This window comes from Filicampus tigris, chromosome 1 (genome assembly GCF_054856515.1).
Source record: "Filicampus tigris isolate MCC_2025a chromosome 1, RoL_Ftig_1.0, whole genome shotgun sequence".
NCBI classification, from domain to species: Eukaryota; Metazoa; Chordata; class Actinopteri; order Syngnathiformes; family Syngnathidae; genus Filicampus; species Filicampus tigris.
This window is the reverse complement of record NC_141217.1, coordinates 1449341-1473528: the sequence shown is the minus strand read 5'-3', so window position 1 is coordinate 1473528 and position 24188 is coordinate 1449341. Positions and strand designations below refer to the sequence as shown.

The 24188-nt window shown below is 44.5% G+C and overlaps 1 protein-coding gene across 1 annotated transcript in view; it reads right to left on the bottom strand.

Moving 5' to 3' along the window:
- Positions 1–23860, bottom strand: part of stat6 (signal transducer and activator of transcription 6, interleukin-4 induced) — a 94366-nt gene extending 70506 nt beyond the window's left edge. The window contains exon 1 of the mRNA XM_086046225.1: positions 23753–23860. The gene's annotated coding sequence lies outside the window, so the exon portion shown is untranslated. The remainder of the gene's footprint in view (positions 1–23752) is intronic.
- Between the last annotated feature and the right edge of the window lie 328 nt (positions 23861–24188).

Genomic DNA, 24188 nt, shown 5'->3' with positions numbered 1-24188 from the left:
GGGTGAGGGGTTGATGGGTAAGTGGATACATACAATTACTAGTTATCCAGATAATGGCTGGATGTTAAAAAATGTAGTTAGTGACGTAATCCAAGTGTCATAATATTAAAGTAATGTAAGGTGAATAGTACGTTTAAATACTTTTGGATTACTCTAATACCAACTATGTTGAAAAAAAACCCCTAAGAATTAAAAAATACAAAATAAAAAGTCAATACAATATTTATTTGTATATATTTCTCTGGTCTTTTCCGTCTTATTGCTGTTTAATGTGCATGGTTTTTGGAATGCTGGAGAAAGCCCGAGCACCCAAAATTAAAATTGAAAGCACAATAAACGTGATGGGGAGATACTACTTGTGCACCATGCTGCAGAGATACTGTAGATAGATAGACAGACAGACAGACAGACAGATAGATAGATGTAAGGTCCAGCTTCTTTCATCTTAGACAGCTGGCTAAGGTAAATCCCCTCCTTTCCCATCAGAACTTAGAAACAGCCATCCATGCCTTTGTTACATCTCTGCTAGATTACTGTAATGCACTTTATTTTGGAGTTAGCCAGTCCTCCCTCAAACATCTTCAGTTGGTCCACACCAAAATGCTGCTGCTCGCCTCCTAACTGGAGCTCGGAAGATGGAGCACAGAACACCAATTCTGGCCTCCCTTCACTGGGTCCCCATGCATGTTAGGGTTCATTTGAAGATGCTTGTATTTATTTATAAGTCATTAAAGGGACACTTAACATTGGCACTTAAATAATAGATTTGCATGTTAAAATGACGCCGGTATAAAGACCCACCCCCGCCACTCCCCAAAAACTCAGTAGTGATTTTAGGGCTTTTTTTGTGATTAGATTTATGACAGATTGGCCCGCCCCCTTTTGGAGCTCGGCTTGTTATTTTTTCGGTCTCAGGAGGGAGGCAAACGTGGTTATGTTGCTCGCTTTGTCAGTTCTGTTGTCTAAAACGGCGACTGATCGCCACCAAAATGCAAATGCACATTACTACTCTAGTCCACTTCAACCTGTCGATGGCGAGCGCCTGGTGGCCAGGCCTGCACCCATGGGGCCCGGCCGGGCTCAGCCTGAAAAGGACACCACTGGTGGGAGGGGGCCAAAGGGGTCGGGTGCCGTGTGAGCTGGGCAGTGGCAGAAGACATGGACATTGGCGATCCGATCCCCGGCAACAAAAACTAGCTCTTGGGACATGGAATGTCACCTCTCTGGCAGGGAAGGAGTCTGAGCTGGTGTGTGAGGCTGAGAGGTTCCGACTAGATATAGTCGGGCTCACCTCCACACACAGCTTGGGTTCTGGTCCCAGTCCTCTCGAGAGGGATTGGACACTCTTCCACTCTGGAGTTGCCCAGGGTGAGAGGCGCCGAGCAGGTGTGGGCATACTTATTGCCCCCGGCTTGGCGCCTGTACATTGGGGTTTACCCCGGTGGACGAGAGGGTAGCTCCGCCTGAGGGTGGGGGGACGGGTCCTGACTGTTGTTTGTGCTTATGCACCAAATGGCAGTGCAGAGTACCCACCCTTTTTGGAGTCCTTGGAGGGTGTGCTGGAGAGCGCTCCACCTGGGGACTCCATCGTTCTGCTGGGGGACTTCAATGCTCACGTGGGCAATGACAGTGAGACCTGGAGAGGTGTGATTGGGAGGAACGGCCCCCCCGATCTGAACCCGAGCGGTGTTCGGTGACTGGGCTTCTGTGCCCATCACGGATTGTCCATAACGAACACCATGTTCAAACATAAGGGTGTCCATATGTGCACTTGGCACCAGGATACCCTAGGCCGCAGTTCGATGATCGACTTTGTAGTCGTATCATCGGACTTGCGGCCGCATGTTTTGGACACTCGGGTGAAGAGAGGGGCGGAGCTGTCAACTGATCACCATCTGGTGGTGAGTTGGCTCCGATGGTGGGGGAAGATGCCGGTCCGACCTGGCAGACCCAAACGTATTGTGAGGGTTTGCTGGGAACGTCTGGCAGAATCCCCTGTCAGAGGGAGTTTCAACTCCCACCTCCGGCAGAACTTTTCCCACGTCCCGGGGGAGGCGGGGGACATCGAGTCCAAGTGGACCATGTTTCGTGCCTCCATTGTTGAGGCGGCCGATCGGAGCTGTGGCCGCAAGGTGGTCGGTGCCTGTCGTGGCAGCAATCCCCGAACCCTGGGATGCTGTCCAGCTGAAGAAGGAGTCCTATCGGGCCTTTTTGGCCTGCGGGACCCCGGAGGCAGCTGACAGGTACCGGCTGGCCAAGCGGAGTGCAGCTCTGGCGGTTGCTGAGGCAAAAACCCAGGTGTGGGAGGAGTTCGGGGAGGCCATGGAAAATGACTTCCGGACGGCTTCGAGGAAATTCTGATCCACCATCCGACGTCTCAGGAGGGGGAAGCAGTGCACCATTAACACTGTTTATAGTGGAGATGGGGTGCTGCTGACCTCAACTCTGGACGTTGTGGGTCGATGGGGGGAGTACTTCGAAGACCTCCTCAATTCCACCGACACGCCTTCCACTGAGGAAGCAGAGCCTGGAGACTCTCCTATCTCTGGGGTTGAAGTAATCGAGGTAGTCAAAAAGCTCCTCGGTGGCAAAGCCCCAGGGGTGGATGAGATCCGCCTGGAGTTCATAAAGGCTCTGGATGTTGAGGGGCTGTCATGGTTGACACGTCTCTACAACATCGCGTGGACATCGGGGACAGTGCCTCTGGATTGGCAGACCGGGGTGGTGGTCCCCCTTTTTAAGAAGGGGGACCGGAGGGTGTGCTCCAATTACAGAGGGATCACACTCCTCAGCCTCCAAGGTCTATTCAGGGGTGCTGGAGAGGAGGGTCCGTCGGAAGGTCGAATCCCAGATTCAGGAGGAGCAATGTGGTTTTCGTCCCAGCCATGGAACAGTGGACCAGCTCTACACCCTTAGCAGGGTCCTCGAGGGTGCATGGGAGTTCGCCCAACCAGTCTACATGTGTTTTGTGGACTTGGAGAAGGCGTTCGACCGTGTCCCTCGGGGAGTTCTATGGGGGGTGCTTCGGGAGTACGGGGTACTGAGCCCCCTGATAAGGGCTGTCCGGTCCCTGTACCACCGATGTCAGAGCTTGGTCCGCATTGCCGGCAATAAGTCGGATTCGTTTCCTGTGGGGGTTGGACTCCGCCAAGGCTGCCCTTTGTCACCGATTCTGTTCATAACCTTTATGGACAGAATTTCTAGGCGCAGCCGAGGTGTCGAGGGGGTCAGGTTTGGTGGCCTCAGTATTGCATCTCTGCTTTTTGCAGATGATGTCTTACTGTTGGCTTCTTCAAGCCGCAATCTCCAACTCTCGCTGGAGCGGTTCGCAGCCGAGTGTGAAACGGTCGGAATGAAGATCAGCAGCTCCAAATCTGAGACCTTGGTCCTCAGTCGGAAAAGGGTGGCGTGCCCTCTCCGGGTCGGGGATGGGATTCTGCCCTAAGTGGAGGAGTTCAAGTATCTTGGGGTCATGTTCACGAGTGAGGGTAAGATGGAACGGGAGATCGACAGGCGGATCGGTGCAGCGTCTGCTGTGATGCGGACCCTGTATCGGTCTTTCGTGGTGAAGAAGGAGCTCAGCCGAAAGGCGAGGCTCTCAATTTACCGGTCGATCTACGTTCCTACTCTCACCTATGGTCATGAGCTGTGGGTCATGACCGAAAGAACAAGATCTCGGATACAAGCGGCCGAAATGGGTTTCCTTCGCAGGGTGTCCGGGCTCTCCCTTAGAGATAGGGTGAGAAGTTCGGCCATCCAGGAGGGACTCAGAGTCGAGCCGCTGCTCCTCCGCGTTGAGAGGAGCCAGTTGAGGTGGCTGGGCATCTGATTAGGATGCCTCCTGAACGCCTCCCTGGTGAGGTGTTCCGGGCATGTCCCACCGGCAGGAGACCCCGAGGACGACCCAGAACACGCTGGAGAGACTATGTCTCCCGGCTTGCCTGGGAACGCCTTAGGATCCTTCCGGAAGAGCTGGAAGATGTTGCTGGGGAGAGGGAAATCTGGGCTTCCCTGCTGAAGCTGCTGCCTCCGCGACCCGACTTCGGATAAGCGGGAGATAATGGATGGATGGATGGAATTGCTTCTCCACTTCCACAAGCTGAAGCGCACAAGAGCATGAATGCGCACACGAACCCTGACTGGTTATATTTCAGACATTTAGCTATGCTAAACTCGTGTCAACTCAGGAGGCAGACGGCGGCTGGGAGCAAGCAGCAGGCAGCCATCAGGCAAGCATTGATCTTTATCCCTCCCCGGTAGGAGGAGGTTAGGCTAACAGTAGGATAACGGCACAGCTAATATCAACAACTAGCTTCAGGCGTTAAAACAAAAGGCGTTAGACAATAACATTAGCTCCTTCCTGTCCGTCCAGCCTGCGTCGATCTTCATGTCGCGGGGTTGCCTCACAACCAGTCACGTGCATTGTCCCGACACCGCACAGCTTCGGCGTGAGAGTGAGCTAAGACCTCATCAAACACCGGGGCTGTCTTGAACGTGTGCATCATCGTGGAGCGACATGTGCTTTCAGCCAAGTCATATGCTTCCAGAACCATGACATGACAGAAACCAAGTATGCTAAAATTGAGAAAGAATGCCTTGGACTGGCCTATGGACTGGAAAGATTTCACTGCTATGTATACGGCCTTCTTACCGTCACTGTCGAAACAGATTGTCAAAAATAAAGAAACGTTTTAAAGAGATGTTACCGAGTATCTATTACTCCTCATGAAACTGCAAAGGTATGTTTTTGAACTCATATATATATATATATATATATATATATATATATATTACACCTTGAAAACATCTAGTGTTAAGAAATGCACAAGCACCGGAGATGAGTAACACAAACTCCACCGAAGATAAAGTAGCACATCATACCAACATGATAGTTGAGACATTGCCAGGGTCTGATGCTAAGTCGCAACAGTTTAGCGCAGAGGCAGCTAAGTACAAAAAAGACAAACAGTGAAGAACACATTAAAAATGGCTGGCCCAAAGGATCGTGTCCAAAGTACTATCATGTCAGATCAGAGCCATAGGCTGTTATTGAGAGACAATAGAATTATAATTCCACACAGCCAAAGACGTGACATCCAGCAAAGTTTACATGACAGACACATTGGAGTAGAGAGTAGCTAGAGACATTGTTACTGGCCTGCCACTAGACGGATAAACATGTGTCATCTTCCAAACCACTTATCCTATACAGGGTCGCAGGGAGGTGCTGGAGCCTATCCTAGCCGTCAACGGACAAAGGGAGACTACACCCCGAACTGGTCGCCAGCCAGTTGCAGGGCACACACAGACACCGTCACTGAGCGGGAATCGATCCCACGCTGCCCACACACAACTCAGGCGTGTGTACCACTACACTATCAGTGACTCCGGATAAACATGATACGAAAATGTGAAACATGCCAAAAGTACCAAAGTAGGCAAGCGGCGGAAACCATTATAATTTCCAGTCTTTTCCACTGCACCTTGGAAGAAAGTAGGAACATGTTTGTTTCTTTGTAATGGAAAGGACTATTTGCTAGTGATAGACATCATTCGAACTTCCTGGAGAATTCTCTACTTACAAATTCAACTGCCAACAATGTCATCACTCATGTCAAGTCAGTATTTGCCAGACATTGGATACCAGAAACTGTTAGAATGCTGGTTGTGTGGAGGATGCAATAGCAAAGATGGAGAAAGATTGGTTTTATTGAACCAAGGATGGTGGTGGTAGCTGTGGTCCAAAAAGAGGAGTTCCAGGTCAAGGAATGGAATCCAATTAGTTGCAGGCCATATGGCTGGCAGGCAAGGACAGGGTACAAACGATCTGAGGAATGCAAGGAATGATCTGCTGACGAGGTGGAGAACCTATGAAGTGAGGATAGAGCAAGACTAAGTGCTCAGAAGGAACCATCGCAACCTCCTAAAGACTAAGGAGACCTTCCAAGGGACAGGTTGCGATCATTTGTCTGTGAAGGATGCTGTGTCATGTTCAGGCACAGTGCCCGACATGAAAACTGATGGAAATGTGCAGGCGGAGGCAAGTGTTGTGTCCACAGGATTACCCGCATTAAGGAGGTCTGAGGGACAGATTAAAAAAAAAAGTTAAATTTGATCTGTGACTCAACTGATCTGATGTTTAAGGTTAAAATGTTATGCAAACAAACAAGCAAGAATTTGGATGGAAATGGGCTATCACAGCGCTTCACACTGTTTCTCATTTACCTACTGATGATGCAGCATCAGGAGTAACTGGTGTTTCAGTATCTTCTTGGTCAAGGATACTTTGACATGGTTACATTGGCTGAGGATCAAACCCACAACCTTTGGGTTGGGAGACAACCACTCTACCACTAAGCCAAGCCACTCCCATGTTCTGATAACCATATTTCATCTAGATTTATACACCCAGCTTTCTCTAATTTCGGATCATTTAATCAAATCAATAAATCAAACAAATGTCAATCTTATTTGGAAAAATAACCATCCCTATTTAAAGAACTCAACCCAAACATATTTTTTTCAAGAATATGTTCTATGCAGGCCCACTAGTTGAAACAAGGCAATATGATTAACATGAAATTTGAGTTAAGCAGGGTCACTGGTAGTGTAGTGGTACACACGCCTGAGTTGTGTGCGGGCAGCGTGGGATCAATTCCCGCTCAGTGACAGTGTCTATGTGTGCCCTGCGACTGGCTGGCGACCAGTTCAGGGTGTAGTCTGCCTTCACCCATTGACGGCTAGGATAGGCTCCAGCACCTCTCTGCGACCCTGCATAGGATAAGTGGTTTGAAAGATGACATGAGTTAAGCAGCAAAATCCACCCATCTTTAGCCATCACCAGGGCAGCGCCGTGATTGGTCTTTATCTGAGCCCAGAGGGTCTGTGATGTCATTTTCAGTCGCCAGAAGTGACTAAATGCCCCAGAGATGGCTAAAAATGGGTGGATTTTGTTGCTTAACTCATATTCCACAAACACAATATTAATCAGAATGCTGTGTTTTTAACTAGTGGGCCTGCATAGAACATATTCTTAAAAAATAAAAGTTTAGCTTTAAGGAAAGGGGATGCAGTGAAATCATTTGAAGGTGGACAAAATGTAATTGATTATGAAGCAATGAAGGGTATGATAAAACTTAAGTGGTTGCAACAATTGCTGAAAGGCAATATGGATCATTTTTGGTTTTATTTACCCGCGAAAATAATTGAGAAATGTGGTGGAAAAGATTTTTCAAGGTGTGGTTTTTGTATTTCTAAGCTGCTCGTTAAATTGTACAAGTTTCATCAGCAGGTCCTTTTGTATGGGAAATTGATATATAATCTTAACTTTACTCCATATTCTGTTCCTATCTGGACAACAGATATGTTCTAGTGAGAAGAAAATTTTCATTTTTCCATGATTGGGTAGAGAAGGTGCCCTGCGACTGGCTGGCGACCAGTTCGGGGTGTAGTCTGCCTTCGCCCATTGACGGCTGGGATAGGCTCCAGCAACTCCCCGCGACCCTATATAGGATAAGCGGTTTGGAAGATGACATGACATGACATGATTTGTACTGATGTGTGTTTGAGAAGTTTATTCTTGGTGTTAGAATGGAGAGAACTGAAGTGGAGATTTGAAGCCTTGAAATGTTCTAATGAAGCATTTGGGTCCTCCTCCACGAAAACCTGACAATAATAATAATAGGCCTTCTAGGAAATTTTCGGTGCGATAATACACTCTCTGGTGGAACTAGGTCTGTGAAGTATTTACCTACGGGTAGCACTAAGCTAGCGAGGCTCGAAGTGGGCAAGCAGACGGCGGAATCCGGTGTCTTCCACCACTGAGAATGGTTGGTCATCAAGTCCGATAAATTTCATTATCTTCCTGGTTATTTGCGTTGCCTTTGGCCTGTCACGCTGATATCGGTTTGAGTTGGTCAGCATGGGCTGCGTTAGCTGCCGTTTCATTGTTGCTGCTTTTCATTAGAGTGAGCATCGTAAACTCACCATAGTCTTCCAATTGCTTGTTCTTCAAATGTCGGATAAAGTTGGTTGTGTTGAAATATGTGGCCATGCTCCCCCCGCGAGGTAACTTTTCATGGCATTGTTGTTACAATGGCATTACAAGACGCAAACTACACACTGCACACCGCATGAGCTGGAATTCTTTGATCGGCAATAAAAGGCTTTGATCGAATATACCGATCACATCATTTTTCACGAAAATCGGCTGATCATTATCAGTGCCCGATCGATCGGAGCATCCCTAGTTAAAACGTTTGTACTTAAAAAGAGGTGAAAAATGAGTTTCAAATGTTTAACATGGTTATTATTATTTGAGAACATTTTGATATACCGTACAGTACCTATTCAAGATGTCATCTGTGATCGACTAGTTATGTCTGCTAAAGACGGAAGAGGGCGCCCTTGGCGCTATGCTTCATTCTTGCTTGAGCTGCTGAAGAAGCATCTGTGTCCGAGTGATCATTGATATCTCCTTATCCAGGTATGAAAATAAGCGTTTTAGTGCATAAGCATTGATAGACGCGTGAGTAGAAAGTTCATTTTGAACTCTGTTTGTGTTTTGAATGCTTTGGAAGTTGTATTTTTGTCGATAGGGTCCATTAGATTCGCCAGCTTAACGCGGCCATTACAGGTGGACACGAGCCGTTGGTAAGAGGTTCACATGATACGTGCATGTTTGTACATTGCGACTGCTGATGTGTGTAATCAAAGTTATTAGTATTTTGTTTGAATATTTTTGTAAATTCGTTATGATAGCTATAAGAGAGTTTATAAATATAAATATGTTCGTATACTGTTATGTATTGTAGGTATATTTCAAGATGGTACATTTAAGCTTTAGTTTATTATTTTAGAAATTATTCCTGTAAGTAAAGACCAAGTCATTTTTAAAAAAAAATGTTTTGTATTATCGTTGGAACATTTGTGTCCAAGTGTTTTGTGTACTTCGTGTGAATATTGAGTAGATGAAACATTCTTGCTTGAGCTGCTGAACAAGAAGCATCTGTGTCTGAGTGGTCATTGATATCTCCCTTATCCAGCACTGCAGTAAGCCTCACTGTATTGCTGGAAACCGATCACAGACCGAACAGTGGTTTCTGTATGAAAATAAACTAAAAATAATGATTAGTACACAGGTGTGCCTTAGACTGCCTACAATAAAAGGCCACTCTGGAAGGTTGCAGTGCAACACATCTTCTTCACATAGAGTTGATCAGGTTGTCGATTGTGGCCTGTGGAATGTTGGTCCACTCCTCTTCAATGGCTGTGCGAGGTTGCTGGATATTGGCAGGAAGTGGTACATGCTGTCGTACACGCCAATCCAGAGCATCCCAAAAATGCCCAATGGGTGACATGTTCTGGTTTCAGCAAGCTTTATGATGATGTAAATCTTTTGATACAAACCTTTCAAAAAATATGATACAGATTGAGAACCTTATGAACGTCTGTTATAGAGATTGTGGTATTGCCCCCCTCTGGTACTGGTGTGCCGCAGAATTAGAGGAGGAAGTGCACACATACACTACAGAGAGCAGTTCGGGGCAGTTCAGGGTTGGGAAAAAAGTGGTTTGCCAACATTAAAATGAATATAGTGTCTCAGAGGTACCAGCTATATTCAGGGGCAACAAGTGATGTCATGGGTAGAAAAAATATGAGGAGACTTGTTCCTGAGGCCAAGTTACAGCCAAGCCAGACCAGACTAGTGTTGTATTCAGGCCAATCAATGCACTCAATAGGCATATTCTAGACAGAGTGTGTGGTGAGGGGGGAAACACACAAGCTACAAAGGAGCGGGCAGAGACGTCAGATGTCAGGCGAGAACAGTGAGCGCTTAGGTTTAATGTGTTTCACCATCTCCAAGGAGCTTCTTATGGTTGGGTATGGCCGCTCAGAGCCATTAACCAGACAGCAATTTGTGCAGAGTTATCCTGACATCTTCAATAATCCAGTTGAGTCACACCCATGAGATGTTCATTTTGAGTTAAACACAGATGTAGCCCCAGTGCAGGCTTCTCCACGCAATGTCCCAGTGGCCCTCAGGGAGGTAGTCAAGGCTTAGTTAGATAAATATGAGAAAGTTGGCTATTTAACGTCAGTGTCAGAGCCTATGGCGTGGATTAGCAACATGGTGATCGTCAAGCAGCCAGAGAAGCTCAGAATCTGCATAGACCCCAAGTCACTGAATCAGGCCTTAAAGGGCTCTCACTACATCATGGCAACACTAGAAGATGTGCTACACCAGCTGCACAGGGCAAACATTTTCACCCTTGTAGATGCACGAGATGCTTTCTTACAAGGCAAGCTAGACAAGGAGAGGTGTTACACCACCACATTCTGAATAACCTGTGGAAGCAAGTGCTGGCTAAAACTGCCATTTGGGCTGTCCATGTCCCCAGAAATATAACAGAGAAAGCAGCTTGTCAAGTCAAGTCTTATTTATTTGTATAGCCCTTAATCACAAAAAAGTTTCAAAGGGCTTCACATGCCCACTGTTGACAAATATTAACGACATCCCCTGATCTCAACCCCCAGGAGGACAAGGAAAAACTCCGCCCCAAAAAAACATCTGGGGAAAAATGAGAAACCTTGAGAAGGGACCGCAAATGGTTGAATCCCCCTTCCACGGTGATCAGGCTGCAATGGATGCCGAGTGGAAAACATTTAACACATTAAAATGCTATACAAAGTTAGTTGAAATAATGTGAAAGTCAATCAAAAGAAGCGCTGCAGGAAGACAAGTTCGGTGAAGTGGGTCCCTGTCCAATTGTCAATGCAGAAATCTTCATAGCAGCGCCAGGGTGTGGTCAACCTCATCTTGTACCGGTCAGTTGCTGTGGAATCCAAACAGCGACTTACAATTCGGTCATCAACACCTAATTAACTAAAGAATCGTCAACAAAAATGAGTACAGCAATGAGGGGGCAGAAAAGAGAATAGAAACAGGCCAACAAATAGTTTAACTAAATGCAGAAGTATACAGATAAGTGTAACCAGTTGTGTTCGGCGACGTTGTGTTTCAGATTAGTGACAACACACAGCAGGATTTACTGTTAGTGCGTTTAATCGTCTCAATCACAAACCTCACGACAACAGCACAAATCAAAATCCTCCCAACAAATGTGGCGATACAACATGCCCCTGCCCATGGACTTCAACAGAAAAAGGGCAACACATACATTGCGCACACAAACACAACGTTCCTGTTGGCTACAGCACAAATCAAAATCCTCCCGTCAAATGTGCCGATACAACGTGCCCTTACACAAATCATATGGCACAGCAATGCATCAAAACACTTAAACTTGTAAATGAAAACAACAAAAGTTTCTCAAGCTGTAAAGGTACTTACCGCCCCATGGACATCAACAGAAAAAGGGGCGAGTCAAAGGCGTGAACACAACTTGAAAGAGACAGTGCCACATTAATTACTAAAGTGGGGGAACACGTAAAGATGTTTGATCCACCATTTGGTTATGAAGGATAATAAAAGAATAAATAATAATAAAAGAACACGTCAGGTTAGGGCTGTGCAATGAATCGAAATTCAATTACAATTACGATTATTGCACTCCACGATTACAAAATTGGCATAATCGTAAAAAAAGATTATCAATATGCATTTATATACAATGCACTGTGTTTGTTTACAGAGGGAAATCATACATTGGCAACTTTTTTTAAAATTTTACAATAACAATTTTTTAAAATTTTGTTTGGTACAAAAGGAACTTACACAATTACAGAGTTTCAAAGAAATGTATTTGTCTATATTTTTTACGTTTAAACACTTTCTTGTTCTAACCAAAAAAGAAATGATTGTTTGAATAATCGTGATTTCAATTATTACCCAAAAAATCATGATTAATATTTTCGGGATAATCGAACAGCCCTATGTCAGGTATGAATTCACAGATTTTGTGTTGTTATAATGTAGTACAATAAGTACTTCCAAGTTTTTTGCTGGCCCTGTTACATAAATCTTTAGTCATGTTTTAAACATTTCTACTGAGGTAGCGCCTCTAATATCATGCTATTGGCAGGCCTTAGGGGGGTAGAACCGATAGTGGATGATATACTGATAGTGCAGTCTGAAAAGACAGATGAGCAAGCCATACAAGACCATAACACAAAACTGCTTGTGCTAAAGCAGAGGTGCACAGAGGTCAAACTGAGGCTGAGGTTAAAGAAGCTGCAATTTAGGGTCAGAGAGGTCAACTTTCACATGCACATTCTCTCGGCAGAGGGCCTTTGAGCTGACCCTGGGAAGATGATGAACAGGGAATTGTTGTATGCGGAAAGCTTGTGGACTTAAGGTTTACACAGGACACAATTATTCGCCAAGAATTGTCCTTCGAGTCGACAAATGTAAACATTTCCCGCAGGTAAGGCCATGGCTGGGTGTGAGCCAGCCGCTGACTCGTTCTGAGTCGAGCCCATATTGTTGACAGTGTCAACATCAACATACTCCACATCGTCGATCATTTTGCCACACCAGAGACAATAAAACACTGGATCTTTTCTATGCCAACACCAAGGAGGCATACACATCACTGTCCCTCACCCCTTTGGGCAAAGCTGATCACAACCTGGTGGCTCTGCAGCCTGTGTACAAACCTCTGGTCCGTAGGCAGCCAGCTGTGACCCGCATCATTCAGAGATGGTCTGGAGAGGCAGAGGAGGCCTTTAAGGACTATTTTAGCACCGTCACGGACACTGTCACAGACTAAATAAATTTCTGCATGGAGAACACCAGGACACTAGGGGGTTTCTCCAACAATAAATCCTGGATCACACCAGACACAAGCTCTCCTGAAGGAGAAGAAGAAGGCTTTTGTGTCAGCGAACAAGCTGGGAAGGAGGATCAGAGAGGGGAAAAGGTCATACAGGAAGAAGATGGAGGAACAGCTGCAGCAGAATAATGCCAGGGGAGTCTGGATTGGCCTGAAGACCATCTCAGGCTACGGACAAACTAAGACCAAGACTTGGGGGGACCTGCAGTGGGAAAATGAGCTGAACCTTTTTGTCAATAGGTACGACCAGATGAACGACACCCTCCCCATCCCCCCACTGTCTTCCTCCCAGCCGCATCAGACAGCCACCACTCCCTCCTGCCCTGCCTTGTCCCTCACAACATCTCAGGTGAAGAACCAGCTGAGGAAGATGAAGGCGAGGAAGGCAGTGGGTCCAGATGGCATCAGCTCCCAGCTCCTCAAATCCTGCGCAGACCAGCTGTGTGGAATCGTCCAGCAGATGTTCAACCCGAGCCTAAAGCTGGGAAGAGTCCCTCAGCTGTGGAAAACATCCTGCCTGGTCCTGGTTCTCTGACGACTCTGTGATTGTCGGCCTCATTACAGACGGAGACGATTGCGAGTACAGAGAATTTACTCAGGGTTTTGTGGACAGGTGCCAGCAGAACTGCCTCCAGATCAATGCTGGGAAGTCCAAAGAGCTGGTGTTGGATTTCTGCAGGCGCCGACAGTCTCCACTTGCACCAGTGAACATCCAGGGAACAGATGTTGAGAGAGTCTCAATTTACAAGTGCCCGGGTGTTCATCTGAACAATAAACTGGGTTGGAGCAACAACACAGACGCTCTCTATAGGAAGGGTCAGAGCAGATTCTTCCTACTCAGGAGGCTGAGGTCCTTTGGGGTTCAGGGGACACTCCTCGGGAACTTTTATGACTTGGTGGTTGCATCAGTCATATTCTATGGAGTGGTCTCCTGGGACGGCGGCATCTCGACCCGGGACAAAAAGAGGCTGGACAAACTGGTGAGGAAGGCCAGCTCTGTCCTGTGCTGTTCCCTGGACTCGGTGGACTCAGTGGGGGACAGGAGGATGATGGCTAAGCTGTCATCAATGCTGGACAACCCAGTTCACCCCCTCCGGGGCACTCTAACAGCACTTCACAGCTCCTTCAGTGATAGACTGACACCCTGGCTGTGCAAAGGAGAGATTCCGCCGCTCCTACCTGCCTGCTGCTGTCAGATTGTTTAACAAGAACAGTGGGTAGTCTATGCAAATATGTATATACAAATACAGAGCTGGGCACTTCACCCTTTTTTGCCCGTCCGGCCGCGACCCTCCACCCTTGACCTGGGTACCCTTCCGGCCAAATTCATAAACATTGTCGAACCCCCGCCCCGTTCCGACCTCCAAAAAAAAAAAAAACGTGCACGATGCCCCCGCGGTAGAGATGCTAACGGAAGAGGTTTATTTAAAGACAATTAGCTGGCTAACTTGCTATTCAGACACGCTGCGGACACGCTTCAAACGCGCCACTTACTCACGTACCTACCCATGTAGTGTATGGACCTACTTTTCCAGGCATAGTTATTCGCCCTGTGATTTCCTCAGTGCACCGCGACATGCGCGGAGTGGTATAATTTCAAGTGTTATCAGTGATTCAACTCGTCTTTGAATGAATGCCGTTCAAGCAATAAAAAGAAGCTACGCTCTGAGACTTCTCCAAGTTATTAAGTTGTGAAAGACACAACAATCCAGCTGCATGTACTGTACTTACTCCCATTGCGAGCCCTGGGGTTGGTTTGGTTGTATTGTATAATTATTTGGGTCCAACAGACGAAAAGTCTGCAAGCATTCAAGTTACTTAATTTCCACACGACCCCTCCTTCACACTTACCAGCCTTCAAAATAAAAGCATGCCAGCAAACCACTACACAGCAGTTTTGCTACGGTGTATTTCCGGAAGTGGGCGAGTGCATGATGTGCCAGTGTCATACTTGAGTGCTGCGCGCAGCTTGATTTTCCTCCCAGACACAATTTGTTTTGAAAGAAGCCTAAAAAGAAGCCTTTCACCGAATAGGCTGAGATTAAATTTGGCCGCCTCGCGACCACGTCACACGCATGAGGGCCGATTAGTGGGTCGGACTAAAATCCACTGCCGGCCATGCTTAGTCCAGCCATTTTTTTTAATTTTAATTAATTATTAAATGTATTAAATGTTTTAATAAAGGCCATCTTTATCTTTACTTCCTCTCACATTCCAATTAAATTACCTTTGGTTGTGGGTAGCATAGCATCTTCTCGGGTGATGTCGTAGCTTGAGATACACCCGCTGTTTTCCCGGAGCAAAAGTCATGGACATAGTTAACATCCTGCCGGGGGTTCTTGACTCTCTGCCATCATCCATAACCCGGCTCATCGTTCACGTAGGGACAAACGAGACAATACGCCGACAGTATGAGCAGACGAAGAGAGACTTTCACACCCTCTTTGCCTTGTTAAGAACCCTCGGTCTATCGGTCTGGGTGAGTGGCGTTTTGCCGGCATTGTCTCGCGGAGTCGAGCGCTTCAGCCGCCTTTTAAGCTTGAACACATGGCTCCTACGCACTTGTGGCCACCTTGACTTTGCTTTTATTGACAATTTTAACCTATTCTGAAATCGCCCGTCTTTTTACCAGCCGGATGGTGTTCATCCGAACTCTCTGGGTAGCAAGATTTTAGCCGCTAACATCCACCATGTCGTAACCAATTCCACTCCCAGCTGACTCTTGTTTACCAATCATATTTCTTCTTCTACTCATAAATGCTGCAATGACAATGTCACTACCATCACCTACAGGCCAATACATGCTGCTCACAGTACCACCACCCTCACTAGCTCCCCCTGCAGGCCCTCAGTATCATTACCACTATCGGACAACTTTCCCATTGAAACCATCACCGGCAGACGCTTCCCTCGCACACACAAACATGGTGGTTTTAACAGTGGTAATCTGGTATATGTTAATACTGCTCATCCATACCACCATGAGCGCACGTCCAGCACAATAATTAATCTGGCCGTGCTGAACGTGCGCTCCCTTTTAAACAAAACTTTGATCATAAACTACCTTATTATAGACAATAATTTACATGGTATACTTTTGTCTGAGACATGGCTTGGTACAGATGCTCCAGTTGCTCTCACCGAGGCTTGCCCACCGAATTTTAACTTTTTATTTTCTACAAGGCATGGCAAAAGAGGAGGCGGGACTGCATCAATTTTTATTAATACTCTTTTATCAAAGGAGATCATTTTTAGCGGCTATTTATCGTTTGAACACCATGCCTTTGTTTTTAGCAGTTCCCCTATTCTCTGCATTACCGTTTATAGACCTCCCCATCATTCCACTTCTTTTATTCCAGAATTTTCAGAATTCTTATCCATTTTATATTCCAGTTATAACAGGATTTTAATAACTGGCGATTTTAATATACACATGGACAACATCTCGGACCCACTATCCAAAGATTTTTTAAACCTTTTAAACTGCTTGGATTTTAAACAGCACGTCTTGCAGCCAACTCACAACAGAGGACACACCCTGGATTTGGTTATAACCTATGACTTGTCTGCTGGTGTGTCCTCTGTTGTTGACTTGGCAGTGTCAGACCACTACTGTGTCTATTTTAACATCGCCAGTTTTAACCATCTAGCAGTCCCGGTGAGAACAGTGAAGAAACGCTACCTATCTTCTGAGGTGGCTGCAAATTTTATCGAGATCTTAAAAAGCACTCCTGCTGACATTTTACCTGCACCCTGTGATCTTATTGTTGACAATTTTAACCTACATCTTAAATCATCATTAGATTCAGTGGCTCCACTTTTAATTAAAACAACAAAAACAAAGACTGTACCCCCGTGGAGAAACAATGCTATCAAAACATCAAAGAGAAAATGCAGGAGTGCAGAGAGGAGGTGGAGAAAAAGTAAACTTACAGTACACTATGAAATTTTATGCGAACAACTGAAATCTTACAATAAAACAGTCAAACTGGCAAGACCAACAGACGCTCTCTGTGAGGACTTTGCAGACCACTTCAGAAGTAAAATCGATGACATAAGATCCAGTCTTTTAGCCCGTCAAAACACTAGTTTTAAGAAACCTGGACAATCATATTTACATGAGGAAACACTGGAAAATTTTGCCCTGGTTGATGCAAGGACACTTGGTCGAGTTTTCTCCCAGGTAAACCCAACAACCTGCCTTTTGGATCCAATTCCCACATTTCTTTTTAAGACATTTTATGGATTTTTTGAGGAACAAATTTTAAATATAGTCAATTGCTCTCTTCAGACGGGCGTCTTCCCCGCTGCCTTTAAAACGGCGGTGGTGAAGCCCCTTCTGAAGAAGAGCAATTCTGACCCGAGCGTTTTTAATAATTACAGACCTGTATCCAACTTACCGTTTTTAAGTAAGATTTTAGAAAAACTGGTTTTCATCCTGTTGAATCATTTTTTAAATACAAATAATATTTTGGAGAAATATCAATCTGGTTTTAGGATGAACCACAGTACAGAGACTGCTCTTTTAAGGATTTTAAATAATATTAGGTGCACTGCAGACGTGCGAAAACTCACAGTCTTGGTGCTACTGGATCTAAGCGCTGCTTTTGATACAGTAGATCACCAAATTTTATTAAATATACTTAAAAATCTAGTGGGCATCTCCGGTACTGTTTTGTCTCACAGACCGATATTTCTTTGTAAGTATGGATACTTGTTCCTCCAAAACCCATGAGATTAAATGTGGGGTTCCCCAAGGTTCAATTTTAGGCCCCCTACTTTTTAATCTTTATATGCTTCCCCTTGGGGATGTCATCAGGGCACACGGCATCAGCTTTCACAGCTATGCTGATGACACGCAGCTGTATATTGCCGTGTCTCCTGATGACACAGGACCCATTGATACCCTTTTAAATTGCATTTTAGATATCAAGTCATGGATGGCAGATAATTTCCTACAGCTCAATCAGGACAAAACTGAGGTTTTAGTTATCGGTCCCGAAGGTCAGAGAGAGAAGCTTTTACCAAAACTACACATTTTTAATCCCTCACATTGTGTGAAGAACCTTGGCGTCATTTTTGACTCTGAGCTCAGTTATATTCCTCATATTAAAAATGTAACCAAGATTGGTTTTTATCACCTTAAGAATATTGCCAAAGTCCGCCCGTTTCTCTCTCAGGCTAACACGGAAGTGCTGATGCATACTTTTATTTCCTGTCGTTTAGATTACTGTAATGCCCTGCTCTCTGGCCTCCCGAAAAAGAGCATTTCACCACTGCAACTACTGCAGAATTCAGCCGCTCGGGTGCTGACGAGAACCAGAGGGCGGGAGCACATTACGCAAGTTTTGAAATTGCTGCATTGGCTCCCTGTGTGTTTCAGGATCGATTTTAAGATACTTTTATTAGTTTATAAATGTGTTAATGGTCTTGGGCCATCTTATTTATCTGATTTGCTTTTATCATACCAGCCCTCGCGGATCCTGAGGTCCTCTGGCGCCGGCCTTTTATTTATTCCAAGGGTGAGGACCAAAATGCATGGCGAGGCTACATTCAGCCATTTTGGTCCTCACCTTTGGAATAGCCTGCCAGAGGACGTCAGGTCTGCAGAGACTGTTGATATTTTTAAGAGGAAGCTCAAGACACACCTTTTTAGTTTGTCTGTCAACAAATTTTAAGTAATTTATCTTTTCTTTTGATTGAAGATTATTTTTATTTTTTTTATATCTGATCTTACTGATTCTAGTTCTTAGACTATACTACTGTTCTGTCTTTTAGTTTTGTTGCTCTCTGCCGTTGTCAGCTTTTAGCTCCAGTGTTTCCTCATGGGGGGGGCCTCCGCTTTGAGGGAGGGGTGGCTGTCCTTCCCGCGGGGGCTGTCATCGCAGGGACTCCTTGGGTCTGGGTGGCCGGCGGCCTCTACACTTTGTGTGGGGTCCGCCTGTCTAATCCGGGCCTCTATGGTGGTGGCGCCCCTGTGGCCGTGGGCTGTCATTTCCCTCGGCGCGGAGAGCTCCCCTTGGGTACCCTTTCCTCATATGGTTTCTCTGTGCCTTGTCATGTCTTTTTAACACATTTTATCAGGTTGTGCACTTTGTGTGGGTGTGTGTGAATGATTGCTGATGTACTAATGGATTTTTTTTTCTTTTTCTAATTATCTATTTATTTTTTATTATAATTTTTTTTTTGTAAATGTTTTGCTTTGAATGTTTTAAAACACTTTGAGTTGCATTTTTATGTATGAAAAGTGCTATATAAATAAAATGTGATTGATTGATTGATTGATTGATTGATTGACCACCACTACCAATATTGACCGGACACTGGATGGCCAGTGGCAAGTTGGTTAGAGCGCCAAATAGACTGGATCCATAGGTGGGTCTGACCTCTTGCATTTTGTTTACTTTGATTACTGCATGAAGAGTGCCTTGGACTGATTAGTTATTGTTGTTGACACACATCTAACAAAAAAAAGTTTGGAATGCCGGATCAATGTTGATTTGAACTCATGGTTGGTCTTTACTCTGTTCTCCCTTTGCATTAAGGATTTCAGTAATGTATATATTTTCATCTATAAAACGGGAGATGTTAGAAGGACTGTGGTATTAATATCTTGAATGTTCATATGTAGCTAGTATACTAACAATACATTGCTCCGGTCCTAATACAAACATACGAATATACAGTGCATTGAAACGTCACACCTAAGCTAGTAAGCCACAGTAATATCAGTCAACCCTGAGCAGTTGTGATGTCATTTTCAGTCATGGCTCAGCTTCTGCCGTGATTGGTCATTACCTGAGCCCTGAGCAGTTGTGATGTCATTTTCAATCGACGGAAGTGACAAAATGGCCGCCCCCAGAGATGGCTAAAAACGGGTGAATTAACTCTTATTCCACAAACGTAATATTTATCAGAATGCCTTGTTTCAACTAGTGGGCTTGCATAGAACAAATTCTTGAAAAAAATATGTTTGAGTTGACTTCCGCTTTAAAGGGTTTGTGGGAATAATTATTAATACAATAATCATTTGGTAATCATTCATTTGCTGCTCAGATGCTTTCGTAAACTAACCGCAAGGAGGTCAGGTGAATGCCACGCTAACGATTGCCAATATGACGGTGATTGCTGAAATATCTTGCTACATCGATTTTTCTATTAAAGATGTCAACATTTCTTACCACATATGTACTTTTGTAGTACTTTTGTACTGTAAAAAGTAATTTTGCACCTACATGCATACACATAGACGAACATGTACAAGACGTTCCGACTGCCCTTTTTCTCACCCCATCTTTTAGAGTCGGAACGCCCATGTATCTAGGGACGTGAATTAATAAAAAGAAAGGAACGGAGAGACTGTAAGAATTGTATTGTACAGTTCTTCTCCGTTCTCCTTGCAATCCTAAAATTCAAAGTGAGTGTCATCATCTTATTTTGTGTGAACAATTATTGAATGTCTGCCTGATGAACCTGACAGGGTTGTAACTTTATTTTTGTTAGCCTGTCTATGGCGTTTGGCACTGTTTGTTAGCATTAACTAGACACATTTATGTGGTTTGGTGCAATACCCAATGCAAAATTCTCTTTTTTTTTTTGTTTGACAATTAATTTAGTTAACCGGGAGTTACAAGAAACAGCTCGAAACCCTCTATGAAGAATCGTTTACTCTCTGCCAAACTGCTGCTTGTTGTTAAGTGAGTTGAGTTTCTCCTATCTCAACGTTTTGCCCAAGTCAAACATCAAAATCAGATTAATGCTTGTATCTCTAAGGTCACTCTTATTTCAAGTCACCACTGCGCTTTTGCCCAGTGTTTCAGTGTCATGATTGTTGGAAATGTAGCACTGAGCAGGGATGTGCAGCCAGGTGTAGCAGAGTAAAACAAAACTTCATAGTTAAGTAAGATAGGTTAAAGAGATTACACAAAATTAATTTCCATTTTAGCTCTCTAGGTTGTCCTTTATATTGATAGCCCAATAATGCTCATCATTCAAATTGCTGAATTTATTGTAAAAATACATACACTGTAGGTGAGACGGAAAGTGGCAGCAAGCAACCAGCCTCTCCTCAGATAGCTCATTCCTTTAAAAATTGAAATATAAAAAAATAAAAAAACAGCACCATCTATTTGTAAAATTACTGTATTAAAACAGGTGGTTATTGGGAAGTGTCTCCTTTGTCTCTCTTTACATCTCCAATTTAATGTTTACAGAACCTCGTAATATACATCCTGAATTTACATAGGCTCAGGCTAATGTATTTAATATTTGTGCTAATGTATTTAACATTTAGTTTTGCTTATCGTGGGTCGCTGATAGTGTAGTGGTACACATGCCTGAGTTGTGTGCGGGCAGCGTGGGATCGGTTCCCGGTCAATGACGGTGTCTGTGCCCTGCGACTGGCTGGCGACCAGTTCGGGGTGTAGTCTGCCTTTCGCCCATTGCCCGCTGGGATATGCTCCAGCACCTCCCCGTGACCCTGTACAGGATAAACGGTTTGGAAGATTACGTGACATGAGTTTTGCTTATCACATAAAAGTGCAGATAAAGCACGAGGGGGGACAGACAAGATTCTGCCTCCATACTGTGGTAAGCAGCCACTTTAGTCGGGTTTACATAGACTACGTTTACATACAGTCAATATTCGGGTTAAGGTAAAAATTCAGATTTCGGAGTCATTCGGAATAACCCGTTTACATGGCTTGAGCGGAGAGGGTTACCCCCAACATTTTAAATAAGCCGATTGAAACGGCAACGCACGGACGGCATGACACAATTTACGTAATCTCCGCTTGTTACTTGCTTCGTCAATAAAACATTATATGTCACTCACCGCGCGAATGAAGCAGACGCTCTCATCCTCTCTTTAAAAGTGTGGCCTTGTACTTACTCTAGCTTTCGCCATATTTTGTTTATCGTTAAACGTGTATTTCCAATGGGTTAACGCGTCAAACTTGCGCGCAAACATCTACAAAGACTGATTCCTTGCGGTTGAGCGTGTGCAGAGTGTCCCGTGCATTCGGCATTCCAACAGCCTTATATATGCACGCATATTTGGGTTTGAAAGGGAGTAACCCAGGCATGATATTCAGAATTTTAAAAACTTGAATAAGAGCATATTCGGGTTATTGCGCGCGTTAACATGGCTTTTAAAAACCCGAATACTGCCAATATTCGTGTTTTGAAAGGTTTATTGGCTGCAGGTAAACACAGTCATAGAGCCATGTATTCAGATTAAAAAGAATCCCAATTACCAAATGGAATGGAAATGTGCCATGATCAGTCTTTGTTGACTTTGGTTTTGACTGAGAATTTAATTTCACGTTTTCTCTGTGTTCCTTTGTCTATGTCTGTCTCGTTCGGTCATTGGGTCCATCTGTGCTTGTCATCCCTGTTCCTTGTGTTAGTCAATCAGCTCCCTCCAACCCTTTGTGTCTTGTCCAGGTGTTTCTTGTTGTCTCGTCAATTTGTCTATATTTAGTTCCCTGTTTTCATTCAGTTAATTGTCTTTTTGTCTTTGTGTTAAGTCATGTTGTGCTTTCTTGTTGATGTGAGTTCATTGCTGGTTTGGGATTTTGTTACTTTGAATCTTCTTTATTGGAATTTAGTATTTCTTATTTCACCCACCTTCTTTGCCTTTTTTTTTCAGGAATAAATACATTTTGTATTTACAGGTATTTGAATTCATCTTACCCTTCTACCTTGCCTCCCTGCTTCCTTGCACTTGGGTCCTCAGCCATGCCATTATTTGACAGAATGAACCGACCACAGCTGGACTGAGCTGAGAAACACATGGTGACATGCTCGACATTGCCTGTCTGCCTGCTTCCGCCCTCAGCCCTCCGACCACCGCTATAACCAGAGCTGTCAAACTCATTTTTGCTGTGGGCCACATCATATTTCTGATTTCGCCGTTACGACCGGTGTAAATGTATGATTGCCTTATACACAACTAATTGATGGATCACTAGTTTTGAAATCAGGAGCCAGAAAAAAAGTTTGTTAAACCATTTTTCAATGTATTTTAAAGGAAGGATTGGGAACTAATGCGAGATTGAAACATGATAATAATAATTTCAAAATATCCCGTAAAACAGGAAATGCTTAAAGAAATGCGTGCGTCCACAAGAAGACGCTGTTATTAGGCGGTGATATATGCTTAAAGTGGGGCACAGCCACGGGTAGCGATTGAAAGCGTAAGACTCAGTGAAGGGAGTAGACGCAATAATAGACAGTATTTCAACACAATCATGAAAGGGACTTTTTACTTTATCTAGTTATTTATGATGGGTGATCACACAATTACCCGTAGAGGTTGGTCGATAAAGCATGAAGTGTTGAGGCCTTCCTTCAAATTGTGAGGAAATTTGGAACATTGGTGCTTTGGTAAAAGTAACATGAGGGACATCTAGTGGACGAAAATAGTCAAAGCAAGATGCATTTGAAATCTTCCCTCACTCCTATCTTTCAACAATAATGGTAGTCAGAAATATGATTACGATCAATTTATACATATATAATTTATATATATATATATATATATATATATATATATATATATATATATATATATATATATATATATATATATATATATGTGTGTATGTGTGTATGTGTATGTGTGTCTTTGTTCTGGTAGGAAACCCGAGCTGTAGCGTTTTGAATGAGCTGCGTTTTTTTGATGTTTGATAAGCTCCCAGGCATCATTTAGACGCAAGGTGATTCATGAAGTTGGACGCAAGCTTAGAGGTTTCGGGTTTATTTGACCCTCTAGTTATCCGCCATTTATTTTATTGTAATCGTTTTGGTTCACTCGCGGTAAAAGAAGAATGGGGAGATGAAAAACAAAATAAACACTTAAACGCCACCTCTCTGTGGGCGGAATGCACAAAGCGTAAATAACTTGGCTGGATACAGTGAAACGCGTTTTGTGGACAGAGCCTTTGCTGCATTCATACCAAATCCGTTGAGGTCGTTTCCTGGGGGCGCGATTCAATTGAAGCCAATGTAGATCGCACGAATGGTTCGCGTTTGGAGCGGTGGGACGCAGATCGATGCACCGAAAATCCGTCTATTTGCCCATTTGTCGCGTATAAAACCAATGAACTTTTTCCCCCCTCTTCGCCTCGCTGCAGCCAATCAGCATCGGGCATACTACGTCACACACAGCCACAAAGCGTCCTGTGCACTCGGCATATATTGTGTGGAGAGTGCAAAATGGAGGAACAGATTATTGTTGCAGGCGGCACGGTGGTCGACTGGTTAGCACGTCCGCCTCACAGTTCAGAGGTCGTGGGTTCGATCCCGGCTCCGGCCTCCCTGTGTGGAGTTTGCATGTTCTCCCCGTGCCTGCGTGGGTTTTCTCCGGGCACTCCGGTTTCCTCCCACATTCCA